The sequence below is a fragment of the Misgurnus anguillicaudatus genome, chromosome 5 (assembly GCF_027580225.2).
Source record: "Misgurnus anguillicaudatus chromosome 5, ASM2758022v2, whole genome shotgun sequence".
Lineage (NCBI taxonomy): Eukaryota > Metazoa > Chordata > Actinopteri > Cypriniformes > Cobitidae > Misgurnus > Misgurnus anguillicaudatus.
The window spans coordinates 17952312-17965576 of record NC_073341.2 but is presented as its reverse complement, the minus strand read 5'-3'; the positions used below and the strand labels follow the sequence as shown (position 1 = coordinate 17965576).

At 39.2% G+C, this 13265-nt stretch overlaps 1 pseudogene; it reads right to left on the bottom strand.

Moving 5' to 3' along the window:
* Positions 1-841: 841 nt before the first annotated feature.
* On the bottom strand, positions 842-3268 carry LOC141363939 (uncharacterized; annotated as a pseudogene).
* Between the last annotated feature and the right edge of the window lie 9997 nt (positions 3269-13265).

Sequence of the window (13265 nt, the reverse complement as noted above, 5' to 3'; positions counted from 1 at the left end):
ATCCTGCCTTCATGAGATGGTTGGGGTTTTAAAAAGATGCTAAGCAGAAATGGTGTGGGCCAATCAAAATGTCCTCTTCTTCTCCGCTTTGGCATGGAGGTCGGCCATGAAAGTTGTTCGAGCAGCTTTATCTGATTGACTGGACACTTTAGGTTAACCCACCAAAATCCACTCCAAATGTAGCAATTGGGGAAGCGTCTGGAATGTTTGTTGTATGCTGTTCACTACACCTTACCCCCTTTTATTCTTTAGGCAAACCGCAAGCAGGCAGGTGCTTTATAATAAGGGAGGCACTCAGTGCTCAGTCCAGGAGAGAAGTTGGTCCATCAAACGTGTTGTAACCACAGTCCAATGTCTCAGTCCCCAGCTTTATACAGCATTGTTACAAGCCTTTATTAAGTGTGATAGTACATTCTAATGGGTATACCATGCTGAGAGGTGTTTTTCAAGCACATTCTGAGGAGGTACAGATAGTCAGAACAGCAGCAAAATAAATGCCAGCGAGAGGCACAGTGCCAGCCAGCAAAAGGATTGCTCGACAAGTACTTGGTGGCTAAAATCTCAATGGTTCACAAAGCCACAGAGTCTTTCCATTCCTCCCTCGGCCGCTGTCTGGAATCACTTGGACCTCAGCAGCTCAGGGTTTTTTATTTGTGCTGGAAATCAGTTTAAATCCTTTGTTGTTGAAATCAGATAGCATGTCCAACTTTGAAAAAAAAACTTTGAAACACAATCATTAATTTTTTTTATTGTTCTCAGTATTATAACTTTTTTTCTGTGCAAAATAATATATAGTACATAAATTTGCAAAAATAGTTATTTCACTTTGTAAATAAAGTTACCGATGAAAGAGCAGTAATGAACATGCGGTGGAAAAATCACAGCTTATTCAAGTTATCAAACGGATTAGTTAACACAATAATTTTGATAAATGATGGGAGGCACACAGCTTCTGTAACCATTGACTTCCATAGTAGGAAAACAAATATTATGGTAGTATTGTGATAAATGATGAAGAAGATATCTTGATAATGATGGTAAGTCTATCACTTTAATTACTTAAATGAGGAAAAATCATGTTACTCTCAGGTTAAATATGGTGTACCACAGGGATCAATTCTAGGCCCTATCCTCTTCCTGTAATACAGTAAAAAAGTAGTTAGCTTGTCCGGAACCGACCACACATACATCCATCCCTTTTTTGTAAGACTTTAACATTACATGGGAGCGACCTCTACGCTTCTAGTTCCCAGAGGACATTGAGACTGACAGAACCAGTTCCAGTTGCCGTGATGCTCATCCCACCACTGATCTACTTGCGTCCCATCATCATGACGCTCAGCTGACAAACTTATTACATTATTTAATAAGAAATGACTCCAATGAACTTCTAATACTACAGCCTAAACTGTATACTCAAACCTTACTCTGGAAGGTACAGTACACATAATGTAAGAGCCCTTAGACACCATGATGATTTCTGTGTAGTTGTTCTTCAGTCCGTTTCTTCTGATGATTCTCAAAACCTCTGGTTAGTTTTTTTTTATGTATGACGCTCTCATGAACTCTAAGATGATCTGATTTTTTGAAGCTCTTTTCACAGTGAGAGCACTGGTAAGGTTTCTCTCCAGTGTGAATTCTCTCGTGAACTTTGACATTAGATAAAACGGTGAAGCACTTTTCACAGTAAGAGCACTGGTAAGGTTTCTGTCCAGTGTGAACTCTCTCATGAACTTTGACATGAGAATAATCATTGAAGCTCTTTTCACAGTAAGAGCAGCGGTAAGGTTTCTCTCCAGTGTGAACTCTCTCATGGATCTTTAAGTGACCTGCCTGAGTAAACGTCTTGCCACAATGAGAGCATTTAAAAGGTTTTTCACCTGTATGAGTTCTCTGGTGATTCAATAAACCATCATTTCGAATAAAACTCTTTCCACAAACATTACAGTGATAAGGTTTTTCTCCAGTATGAACTCTTTGATGAACACCTAAATGAGATCTATCAGTGAAGCCCTTTCCACATTGAGAGCAGACGTAAGGTTTCTCTCCAGTATGAACTCTCTCATGGATTTTTAAGTTACCTGAATGACTAAACGTCTTGTCACAATGAGAGCATTTGTAAGGTTTTTCACCTGTATGAGTTCTCTGGTGTGACACTAAACCATCCTGTCGATTAAAACTCTTCCCACAAACACTACAGTGATAAGGTTTCTCCCCAGAGTGAACTCTCTCGTGTTCCTGTAAGTGACCTGCCTGAGTAAACGCCTTGTCGCATTGAAAGCAGACGTAAGGTTTCTCTCCGGGTATGAACTCTCTCATGGATTTTTAAGTTACCTAAATGACTAAACGTCTTCTTACACTGAGAGCATTTGTAAGGTTTTTCACCTGTATGAGTTCTCTGGTGTGACACTAAATTGCCTTGTTGAGCAAAACTCTTCCCACAAACATTACAGTGATAAGGTTTCTCCCCAGTGTGAACTCTCTCGTGTTCCTGTAAGTGACCTGCCTGAGTAAACGCCTTGTCGCAATGAGAGCATTTGTAAGGTTTTTCACCTGTATGAAGCCTTTGGTGTGACACTAAAACACTACGTACATTAAAATTCTTCCCACAAATACTACAGTGATGAGGTTTCTCACCGGTGTGAAGTCTCTGATGATGTTTAAAAGATGTTGAAAAAGAAAAACACTTTCCACACTGAGAGCAGACGTAAGGTTTCTCTCCAGTGTGAATTCTCTGATGGGCTTTAAAGTAATAGGAATCAGCAAACGTCTTCTTACACTGAGAGCATTCGTAAGGTTTTTCACCTGTATGACTTCTCTGGTGTGACACTAAAGTGCCTTGTTGAGCAAAACTCTCCTCACAAACACTACAGTGATAAGGTTTCTCTCCAGTTTGAATTCTCTCATGAACTTTCAGATGATGTTTATTACCAAAACCTTTATCACAGTGTGAACACTGATATAGTTTCTCTTTAGAGTGAATATTCTGGTGTGATTTTAAAGAACCTGAATACTTAAAGGGTTTATCACATTCACTGCACTTATACGGTCTCTCATCGGTGTGTAACTGCATGTGTCTCTTCATATTACATTTTTGGCTAAATCTCTTCTCACAGTGAGGACACTTGTATGCTTTTTCTCCTGTGTGAATTCTCTTATGAGCATCAAGACTATATTTGGTTCTGAAGTAATTGCCACATTCAGTGCAGTAGAAAGGCTTTTCATCACTGTGTGACCTCATGTGGTCTTTAAGTTGAGATAAGTCGACAAAATTGTCAATTTTGCTCACACAATGCTCACAGTGAATCTGCTGCTTTTTTTTCTTCTTCTCCTTGCGCTTTTTTGAACAAAGTTTCTTCTTTTGAGTTTGTGCTGTCAGTCGCTCTTTTGATGTTGAGGACCTTCCTTCATCAGAACATGAATCACTCTTCTCATCTGAAAGAAACATACAATTAAATGATTTTTTTTACTATTAAAGACGGTTTAATCGGACGCACTGCGTTGTCGTGGTTACGCATTTGTGCGGAACTTTATTTCCGGTCTTTGTTTGTTTAATGATCTGATCAGTGGCTAAACTGAACTCTGGAACAAATACCTCATCGAAAATAACACTTTTTTGGTTTTCAAAAGATGGGCGAGACGGCAATTAGCCTTTCGCCGAGTCCTCTAGATCGAGGCAAAAGGGGTTACAGTATGCAGTGTATGGATATATTCAAAATATAAAAATACGCAATGAAGGAGACACAACTACTATGCTTACCGGTCTCAAGCAAAAAATGAGAAACCACATGACCTGTACCTCAAATGCAACCAGCACAGCGTTGTGGACCAGTCATGCTCTTGCACTGCCGTGTAAGTTTTCTTTCATATGGTATGGTCTATTAATGTCTATTGCGATTGCGAGTAGCTATTTTGTTAAAATACAAGGGTATGTTAGCTAGCTAAACCTACATGTGCGTTAAAGCCATTCAAAGCTAACTAACATTTCTCTGTTGTTTTGAGAATAGCCGTTTTGAGAATCATAATGTTTTATTTCCTTTGGTGATAACCAGAATTCACAAACAGGAAATTGCTTTTGCATAAAAGTTGCAGAACAGATAATATAATAAATAAAATGTATAATATAAGGAAAATTGCACAGCATTTACAGGATTGGGAAACTCAGGGGTAGGTTTTCCATTCATAAAATGCTACTTGAAAGATAAAAACAAAATTATTTAAAGTTGATTGTTTGCTATGTTCGACTTTGTGGTAAACTGACGAAAAATAAAGTTGGGGAGCTGAAAGTCCCAACACAACAGCAGCTAATGTAGCTAGCGTTAGCTAACATGTTAACTAATGTTGGCTAAAGAAGTCATTAAACTTAGCTTAGAGAGCAGGTTAACATTCTGGCAATTATATTCATGGTAATCATAACTTTGGTCCAATTTGTGTCCTTGCCTCTAGTTAGTAGATCTAGACAACACTGTAACTAGTTAGCTGTAAGCCTTACCTTTGAGCAGACGTATTTATGCTACGTAAATGTAAAACACAACTGGGAGTGGTGCCGTCCACACTGTTTTATCTATTGTATGCACTGCTCACGTTGTGCTTTCAGCTTTGGTAATGGAAAGAACACAACTCCTACATACAATCTCTCGGGGTAACTTATCTAGTGTCCGATTTACAAAGCCGTGGGCGTTAATGTTTGTCGGACGTGCGCACATAGTAACGGTTGCTGTGATGTCTGATTGGACAATGTCCGTTTTGGGGGAGGTGCCGGCAAGAGGTCAATTAAGGATCAGCGCTATGTGAAGAATGTCCAGCTCAAAGTTTATTAAAACAACTATTTCAAATGCTGAATAGATTTTTTTATTTAGTTAAAATATGTATAACTTTAAAGGCGGAGTCCACGATGTTTGAAAGCCAATGTTGATATTTGAAATCACCCAAACAAACACGCCCCTACCCCAATAGAATCTGGACCTTCTGTTGATAGACCCGCCCCACACACACGCAACCCGGCATTTGATTTGATTTGATTGGCTATAAGTGTGTTTTGGTAGTCGGCCCGTCTCCATTTCCAACGCGTTTTTCAAACATCGTGGACTCCGCCTTTAATGTTTTAACTAATTGAAAAAGCTAAATAATCGTTCAAAACGTACAGATTATTCAGCGAAATAATCGACGATTAATCAGTCTTATAATCAATAGATCAATCGATTATCAAAATAATCGTTTGTTGCAGCCCTACTCGACAGCACCTTAGCTAAGCCAGAGCCGTTTGAGCTTAGCTGGCAACTGATGCATTTCTGTGGGCTTAGTCAAACACTCTAATATTTATGTCACCTTTAGTTGAAAGTGACTGCGGTTACGCCCACTGAGTGTCAAAAGACAGAGCGGCAGAATGTGTGTACAGTGTGAAAACAAAAAACACAGAAAATACTTCTCCTTTCTGTGTTTTTTTGGCAGTCTGTTAAACGATACTCAGAATTCTTGTTAAATTTGTCGCACAACAGCTTTTCCCCATTTAGACGCATTTTCCCCATGTTTTCGCTGTTTTCACACTGTAATGGGTCGTCCATACCAACGTTCACTGACCACACGTGGGTTGACATGTTGCTAGGGTCACTATCAAGTCCAACTAAGGCTGCGTCCGAAAACTCAAGGCAGTGACTCGTTGCCTCGCTGCCTCATGAGGAATGCATGAAAAAGAAATGCATTTAAAGGGGGTAAAAAGTGAAATTCTACCTTCATTTACACTAATTTGTGCTCCAGTCGCTTCCTTGGCCACCATTTTATTTTTTCAAACTCGACCAGGCTTGACCAATCACATTCTTATTGTACGCCCATGCATAGGTATCTCAGGAGACAGGAAGTAAACCTAACATTGAATTCAGAAGGCAGCAATTTAGAGTTTTCGGACGCAGCCTAAATTAAATTTTTGCTGACATTTCCGTGGCTGCCGCTAGAACAGCCAGCCATTTTGACTGAGCGACAGCAATAACATAGTGTGAAAAGCGCGTCTAAAATGGGAAAAGTAGTTGTGTGATGTAACGCATATATGTCAGGAAAAGCAATGTCTGTATGCCAATGTCCATAGACTACTGGTTGTTTGGCAAGTTGTTAGGGTCACTGTTGTGTTAAGGCCAACAAAATTCAATTTAAGCTGATAATAGTCAGATTTACTGGCGTTTTCGAGACATCTGCTATGAAAACCAGCCATTTTGTTGAATGTTTTGAGCTCCAGCGTAATATATCCTAAACTCCTTTTAGATTTTAGTCCTTACATTTTTCTGGTCTTTGATTTGTGAATTTGTGACCGAAACTCACTTTTTATAAAAACAGGTGCTCACATGAAAGTTTTAATTCAACAATAACTGAGGAGACATACCTGACGGAATGAAGTCCTCATCTTCATCAGTGTGATGCTCTTCAGCTGTGGTTTCTCTTCTCATCTTCATTATCAGGTTCCTGCAGTCCACCAGTTTGACTGAACACATCTTCAGTGTGGTCTGCTGGATCTGCTGCTGTTCTCCAGCGTTACAGGCAGAATCCAGAGACTCTGTGGAGGTTTGATCAGTAGCTTCCTCATCATTTAAACATTGAATACTGTCACACACTGCAGTGTCCTGAGCGTCTGTGGGCTTTGATTCAGTATAACAGAGTAAAGTGAGATTGAACTTTGAGTCCTGTGTGTGTCTGGATTTCTCTTCAGAGAGTTTGTCCAGCAGTAACTGTGATGAGCTTTGATCCTGACATTCTGTGGAGATCCCATCAGTCACATACACTGAAGACTCACAACAAACCACATCCTGACAACACACAGAGAGTAAAATGATAAATTATTTAATGTTGTCAATCACACGAGAGGTGCGTTTCAATTGACAGGGTCCCTGCAGACGTTTCACTGCTCCCTACTCCCTGAGCACAGTATACTTGAAGTGGACTTCACTGACAATAACCGCTCATCAAAGAAAGTCAACGACGGGGTCGCGCATATAACATAAATATATATATAGGACTAGATTCATTTAATTTTTATTTACTATCACATTTAAAATATGTACACTATACAATAAAAACATTGAGTACTATGTAATGAAAAACGAATGTTTATTATACACTTAAATTGACTATTGTTGCTATTGCTTGACTATTAACAGAATTGAAGCCCTGCTGTAACTGTCATGAAAATAAACTTTTATTTGGTCAACTGTGTGTATATATGTGTTTTAATCAATGGTCATATACTTGCATAGCGGTCTGACCGTTCTGACAGGTGATCACGTGCGCGCAATGACAGTTGGGTGATTCGCCCTGTCCCAAATGGCACACTCCGGACTTGTGGTCCTCCTCAGAGTCCACACTTTGATGACATCACGTAGTCCAGACTTTAGGGACCCTTGATGCGAGTCCACGTGGGTGCACCGGAGTCGTATTTTGGGACAGACTCGAGCATCACACCGGAAAAAGGTAGAGAAGTTGCCCGTCAGTGTGAACTCCTCCCTTCCGTCGTCTGATTGGTCTGATTGCCCTTTCGCAAGGACTTCTGGGTTAGCAAAGTGCGCGAAGCCTGCTGCAGTGCGGGCTTCGCTGAAGACCGCATCAAGGGGGCAAAGGAGGCGCTGATGAGCACACTTCAAAGCGTAAAAATGACAGATGGGACACCCTACAGACTCGTAGACTAAGCGAGAACGCGCAATTTAAGGCCACGAGACCGAAAGTCCACATGAAGTGCGCCATTTGGGACAGAGCCATTATCGCTCTCCACTTCCTGTGAAGTGATGTATCGATGTTCCCTATTATATTCCCTATGCCCGTGCGCAGTGCCCTTCGGATTGGAATCTCACTGGTCCTGTCCCAAATGGCACACTCCGGACTTGTGGTCCTCCTCAGAGTCCACACTTTGATGACATCACGTATTCCAGACTTTAGGGACCCTTAATGCGAGTCCACGTGGGTGCAACGGAGTCGTATTTTGGGACAGACTCGAGCGTCACACCGGAAATAGGTAGAGAAGTTGCCCGTCAGTGTGAGCTCCTCCCTTCCGTCGTCTGATTGGTCTGATTGCTCTTTCGCAAGGACTTCTGGGTTGGTAAAGTGCGCGAAGCCTGCTACAGTGCGGGCTTCGCTGAAGACCGCATCAAGGGGGCAAAGGAGGCGCTGATGAGCACACTTCAAAGCGTAAAAATGACAGATGGGACACCCTACAGACTCGTAGACTAAGCGAGAACGCGCAATTTAAGGCCACGAGACCGAAAGTCCACATGAAGTGCGCCATTTGGGACAGGGCCATTATCGCTCTCCACTTCCTGTGAAGTGATGTATCGATGTTCCCTATTATATTCCCTATGCCCGTGCGCAGTGCCCTTCGGATTGGAATCTCACTGGTCCTGTCCCAAATGGCACACTCCGGACTTGTGGTCCTCCTCAGAGTCCACACTTTGATGACATCACGTATTCCAGACTTTAGGGACCCTTAATGCGAGTCCACGTGGGTGCAACGGAGTCGTATTTTGGGACAGACTCGAGCATCACACCGGAAATAGGTAGAGAAGTTGCCCGTCAGTGTGAGCTCCTCCCTTCCGTCGTCTGATTGGTCTGATTGCTCTTTCGCAAGGACTTCTGGGTTGGTAAAGTGCGCGAAGCCTGCTACAGTGCGGGCTTCGCTGAAGACCGCATCAAGGGGGCAAAGGAGGCGCTGATGAGCACACTTCAAAGCGTAAAAATGACAGATGGGACACCCTACGGACTCGTAGACTAAGCGAGAACGCGCAATTTAAGGCCACGAGACCGAAAGTCCACATGAAGTGTGCCATTTGGGACAGGGCCACTGAAGATGGCGGAATACCCTGTGAAGTCCACTTAGCAGTCCACTTACGGTCGAATGGAACGCACCTAGTGCGTTTCCGGTAAAGGATGTTTAAGCTGTACAAACCTCTCTCTTCCCTTCTTCATCTTCTCTTGACGTCAGCTCGTCCATCTCCTCACTTAAATGCACAAAGATAAGACTCTGCTTACATTAAAAAAATAAAAACTCAAGATAGACAAACACTGAGGATACGCAAACCACATTTGAGCGCTTTCTTTCTCTTTGTTTCTTTATTGGGTTTATCGGCGGATTAAAGAGCTGCAGCGCGCCTCCTACTGTACTGGAGAAAGAAGACGCTCAACAATTCATCTGTCATTCACTACACAAGAAGCTTCATATTTCTTCTTTATGATGGTCGAGCTGTCAAAATGCTGAATTATGGTTTATTTCAGTCATGAGGGGTATTTTTTAAACAATACTTTATACAGCCCAGTCTCACGAAATCTCGCTACATAGTCACGTATTTTTTGATTCTTTTTTCGTGCTATTATCACGAAATTTCGTGTTTTTTCGTAGTCTTATAACGAATTCCTGTTTTCGTGTGATTATCACGTATTGGTTACTCGACTGTTTTGTCCTATTTTCTTACCATTGTCGCTTCGGTTTAGGGTTAGATTTACATAAAATGACATCCCTAACCAAACCCAACTCTAACCCTAACGCCAGGCGACATATAAAAAAATAAATCAGGAAAAATAGTGTAGATCAATATATTAAGTGACATTGTAATGCAAGCACCAAATCTAACCCTAAACCGAAGCGACAATGGTTTAAAAATAGGAAAAAACAGTCGAGTAACCAATACGTGATAATCACACGAAAACAGGAATTCGTTATACGACTACGAAAAAACACGAAATTTCGTGATAATAGCACGAAAAAAGAATCAAAAAAATACGTGACTATATCACGAAACTTTGTGAGACTGGGTAGCTTTATAATGCAATGCTAATTGACATATAACCTTTAGCACTCAACTTATGTTGTGGACATCTATGGATTGATTTCTTTGCATGTTTTAACCAAAATCTGGTAAAAATGTCAATTGCACCTTCAGAAATATATTTACTAAAACTGTGACGTGTTCAATACTTATATAACCTGCTGTATATGCATTTACTCCAGAAGTGACCCTCAATACACAAGTTGAGGAGATAATGGTCCACGCTTCATCTTCTAATGGAGCGCTTTTGACCCTCATAAGACCCGATTTTCCTGTATACGTTATATACGTTCCTTGGGGGTAAAAATGACCCCAGAGATTAAAAGAGTGATTACAAAAAATATATAATTTTTTTTCATTTCCTTCCCATCTATACCTTAATGTTGTGTTTTGGGAGATATGAATACTTTTGTACCTGTTTCCCAATCAATTCCTCAAATACACCATTAGCATGCCTGAAAAATATCACATTTTTATGAAAAACTCACATAAATTATGATCTAAAGTTGATTTAAATTGTTTTTAGATATTGATCTAGAAATCAGCCAGCAGAGGCCCATAGAGATTCATTCATTTCACTGAATATGGCCAACTGCTCAACATCAGTACTTTATTGATACATTTTGTGAATTTATGTTTATATAAACATTAGAAAGGACATAAAAATAAATATTATTTTAAATAGTAGTTTTTTTTTGTAGTTTTTGATGCATTTTGAAATGTCAGTTTTTACAAAATGCCACAGAAATTTGACTAAATGTAAGGGTGTGTGTGTGCGTGTAAGTTTTTCTGTGTCTTTGTATGAGCGCACACACACCTGTGTGAGCATTTTACATCTTTGTTTTTGTTGTATTTGATATCCTGCCTGTATTCCCTAAAATACCCCGCCTCAATATAATTCAGCAATTCATCATCCGCATCACTCTACAACTGTACATTCAGATAAACCAAACCAGCACAGCACTGCAAAGTAATAGACTTCATCTCACCTCTCAATTGAGTGCGTTGCTAGGTATTCAGTAACCTTGGGCGGTGTCCGGGCCGGGCTCAGCTGGATCCGGCTCTGAGGCGCTGGTCTATGATTTGTCCAAAAAACAAACTATCTCGTTTCAATAAATAAACTCACTCAGACACTTATTTAAAAGGAAGTTTACGAATCGCCATCGACAGATGGCTTCGGTTTAATGAACAAAGTTTTTCATAACAAACAATATCAGCAACAGAAATAAAAATACGAGTAGTCTTCACCACGACGAACGGCCCAGATCTAACTGCCTCCCATGATGACACCAGGGGAGCCTCTTTCCTTATCTGGACACAAATCCGTTCACTTCTTCTTTTAATCATGCACAGACTTCCTTTCTTAAGCAAGTAAAACGTTCGTGACATGAAGCAACCCAAAAACATACTATCACATAAAAAGAAAAATCAACTTAATTCCTTTTAGAACAGATTTGTTACCTTTTCTCTTTAACAAGGAAAACATATACTTATATCTATGGCCACCCTATAGAATAGGTGGCCTTCATTTCTCGATAGATTAATAAAGAAAGAAAAATCACAAGTTGCTCAGGCACGGTGTTACAAAACCACCTGGTACCTCTTTCTGCATGCACGCGAGTCCTGTGTGACACAGGTTACAAAACACATCAAAAATCACACATATAGTTGGACGGCGCTGAATCCTTAAATTATTAAAGATTCAACCTCGTCCATTATTTCTTAAATTTGTCCTTTCATCGGATTCGGTTGCGGCCCTTTCCATTTCCCGTATTAATTTAATTAACATCTTATTTGTCCGTTCTTGATCCTTAATCATTTCAATCATTACTGTGGTAGTTCTGAAGTATGGAAGCCCATTTCCGCCACATAAGAAAAAAAATCACGTTCTGATAAATCATAATTATGACTTTAAAAGTCGAAATTATGACTTTTAAAGTCATAATTATGAGATAAAAAGTCGAAATTATGACTTTAAATTCATAATTAGGAGATTTAAAAAAATCGAAATTATGACTTTAAAAGTCATAATTATGAGATGATAAAAAGTCGAAATTATGACTTTTTATCTCATAATTATGACTTTTAAAGTCGAAATTATGACTTCTAAAGTCATAACCATGAGATAAAAAGTAATAATTATGAGATAAAAAGTCGAAATCATGACCCCAAAAGTCATAATTATCAGATAAAAAGTCGAAATTATGACTTTTAAAGTCATAATTATGAGATAGAAAGTCATAATTATGAGATAAAAAGTCATAATTATGACTTTTTATCTCATAATTTCGACTTTTTATCTCATAATTATGACTTTTAAACTCATCATTTCGACTTTTTATCATCTCATAATTATGACTTTTTATCTCATAATTATGACTTTTAAAGTCATAATTTTGACTTTTTATCACATAATTATGACTTTTTATCTCATAATTTCGACTTTTTATCTCATAATTTCGACTTTTAAAGTCATAATTATGACTTTTAAACTCATAATTATGATTTATCAGAGCATGATTTTTTTAAGTGGCGGAAATGGGCTTCCATACTGATGAACTCTGCTTTGCTTATGCGAGCGTTTCTTCCGTCTTCTCTTTTGCTCCTCCTTCTTCTCTTTGCCTTTTTCCTTCTGTAAACCTTGATTAATTAAATCATTGGGATTAACTTTAATTTGCTGAGGTGTGTATATTGCATTTCATCTCTTTGGTCATATGGCCCATCTGACACAACTTTTCTGACCCCACCACTTCCTCTTTTCCCAACATGTGGTCTCACGCTATCTCTTGCAAATGCTATCTTTTGCAAAACCTGTGAAATTTCGGTTGACTAGTGGATTGCACCTAATCCCTTTGGGTCATATGGCACATCTGACACAACATTTGCATCTGTGGCTATTATTTGCCAAATTCTATAAGAAATGCTCTCTGCGGCAGTCATTCGTTTGTTTGTGTGTGATTGAGCATGTATTTTCTATGTAACATTTGTGCTCTAGTACCAGGCCTACCTTTCTATGTTAAAATTTTCAGATTTTTTCTGGATGCATTGATTTTTTTTTTTTTACAAATAAAAATATTTTTTGAATTACCCATTCATTTCAATTAGGATCATTTTTACCCCCAAAGGGACTAATTAAGTGAATTTTTTACGCTTTAGAATGAAGTCCAGTTTTTTTATATAAATCTTGACAGATAATCTGGAAAGTCACAAAATTATTTTTATTCCACTGAGATAAAGGGAACCATGTTTTTAAACTAAAGAAAAGTGGCTTGGGAGTAGAATTGACCCCAAGGGTCTTATTAGGGTTAAAAACAACAGAACATCTTAATTTAAATAGACTTAAACAATGCTCAAATTATATTATAACGGGGGAGTAAAAATATGCACATAAACACACTTAAAAACATAATAAAAACCATAATAGAGACAGCTTTCAAAGGTTCATAATAAAGACAGGTTTCAAACCAG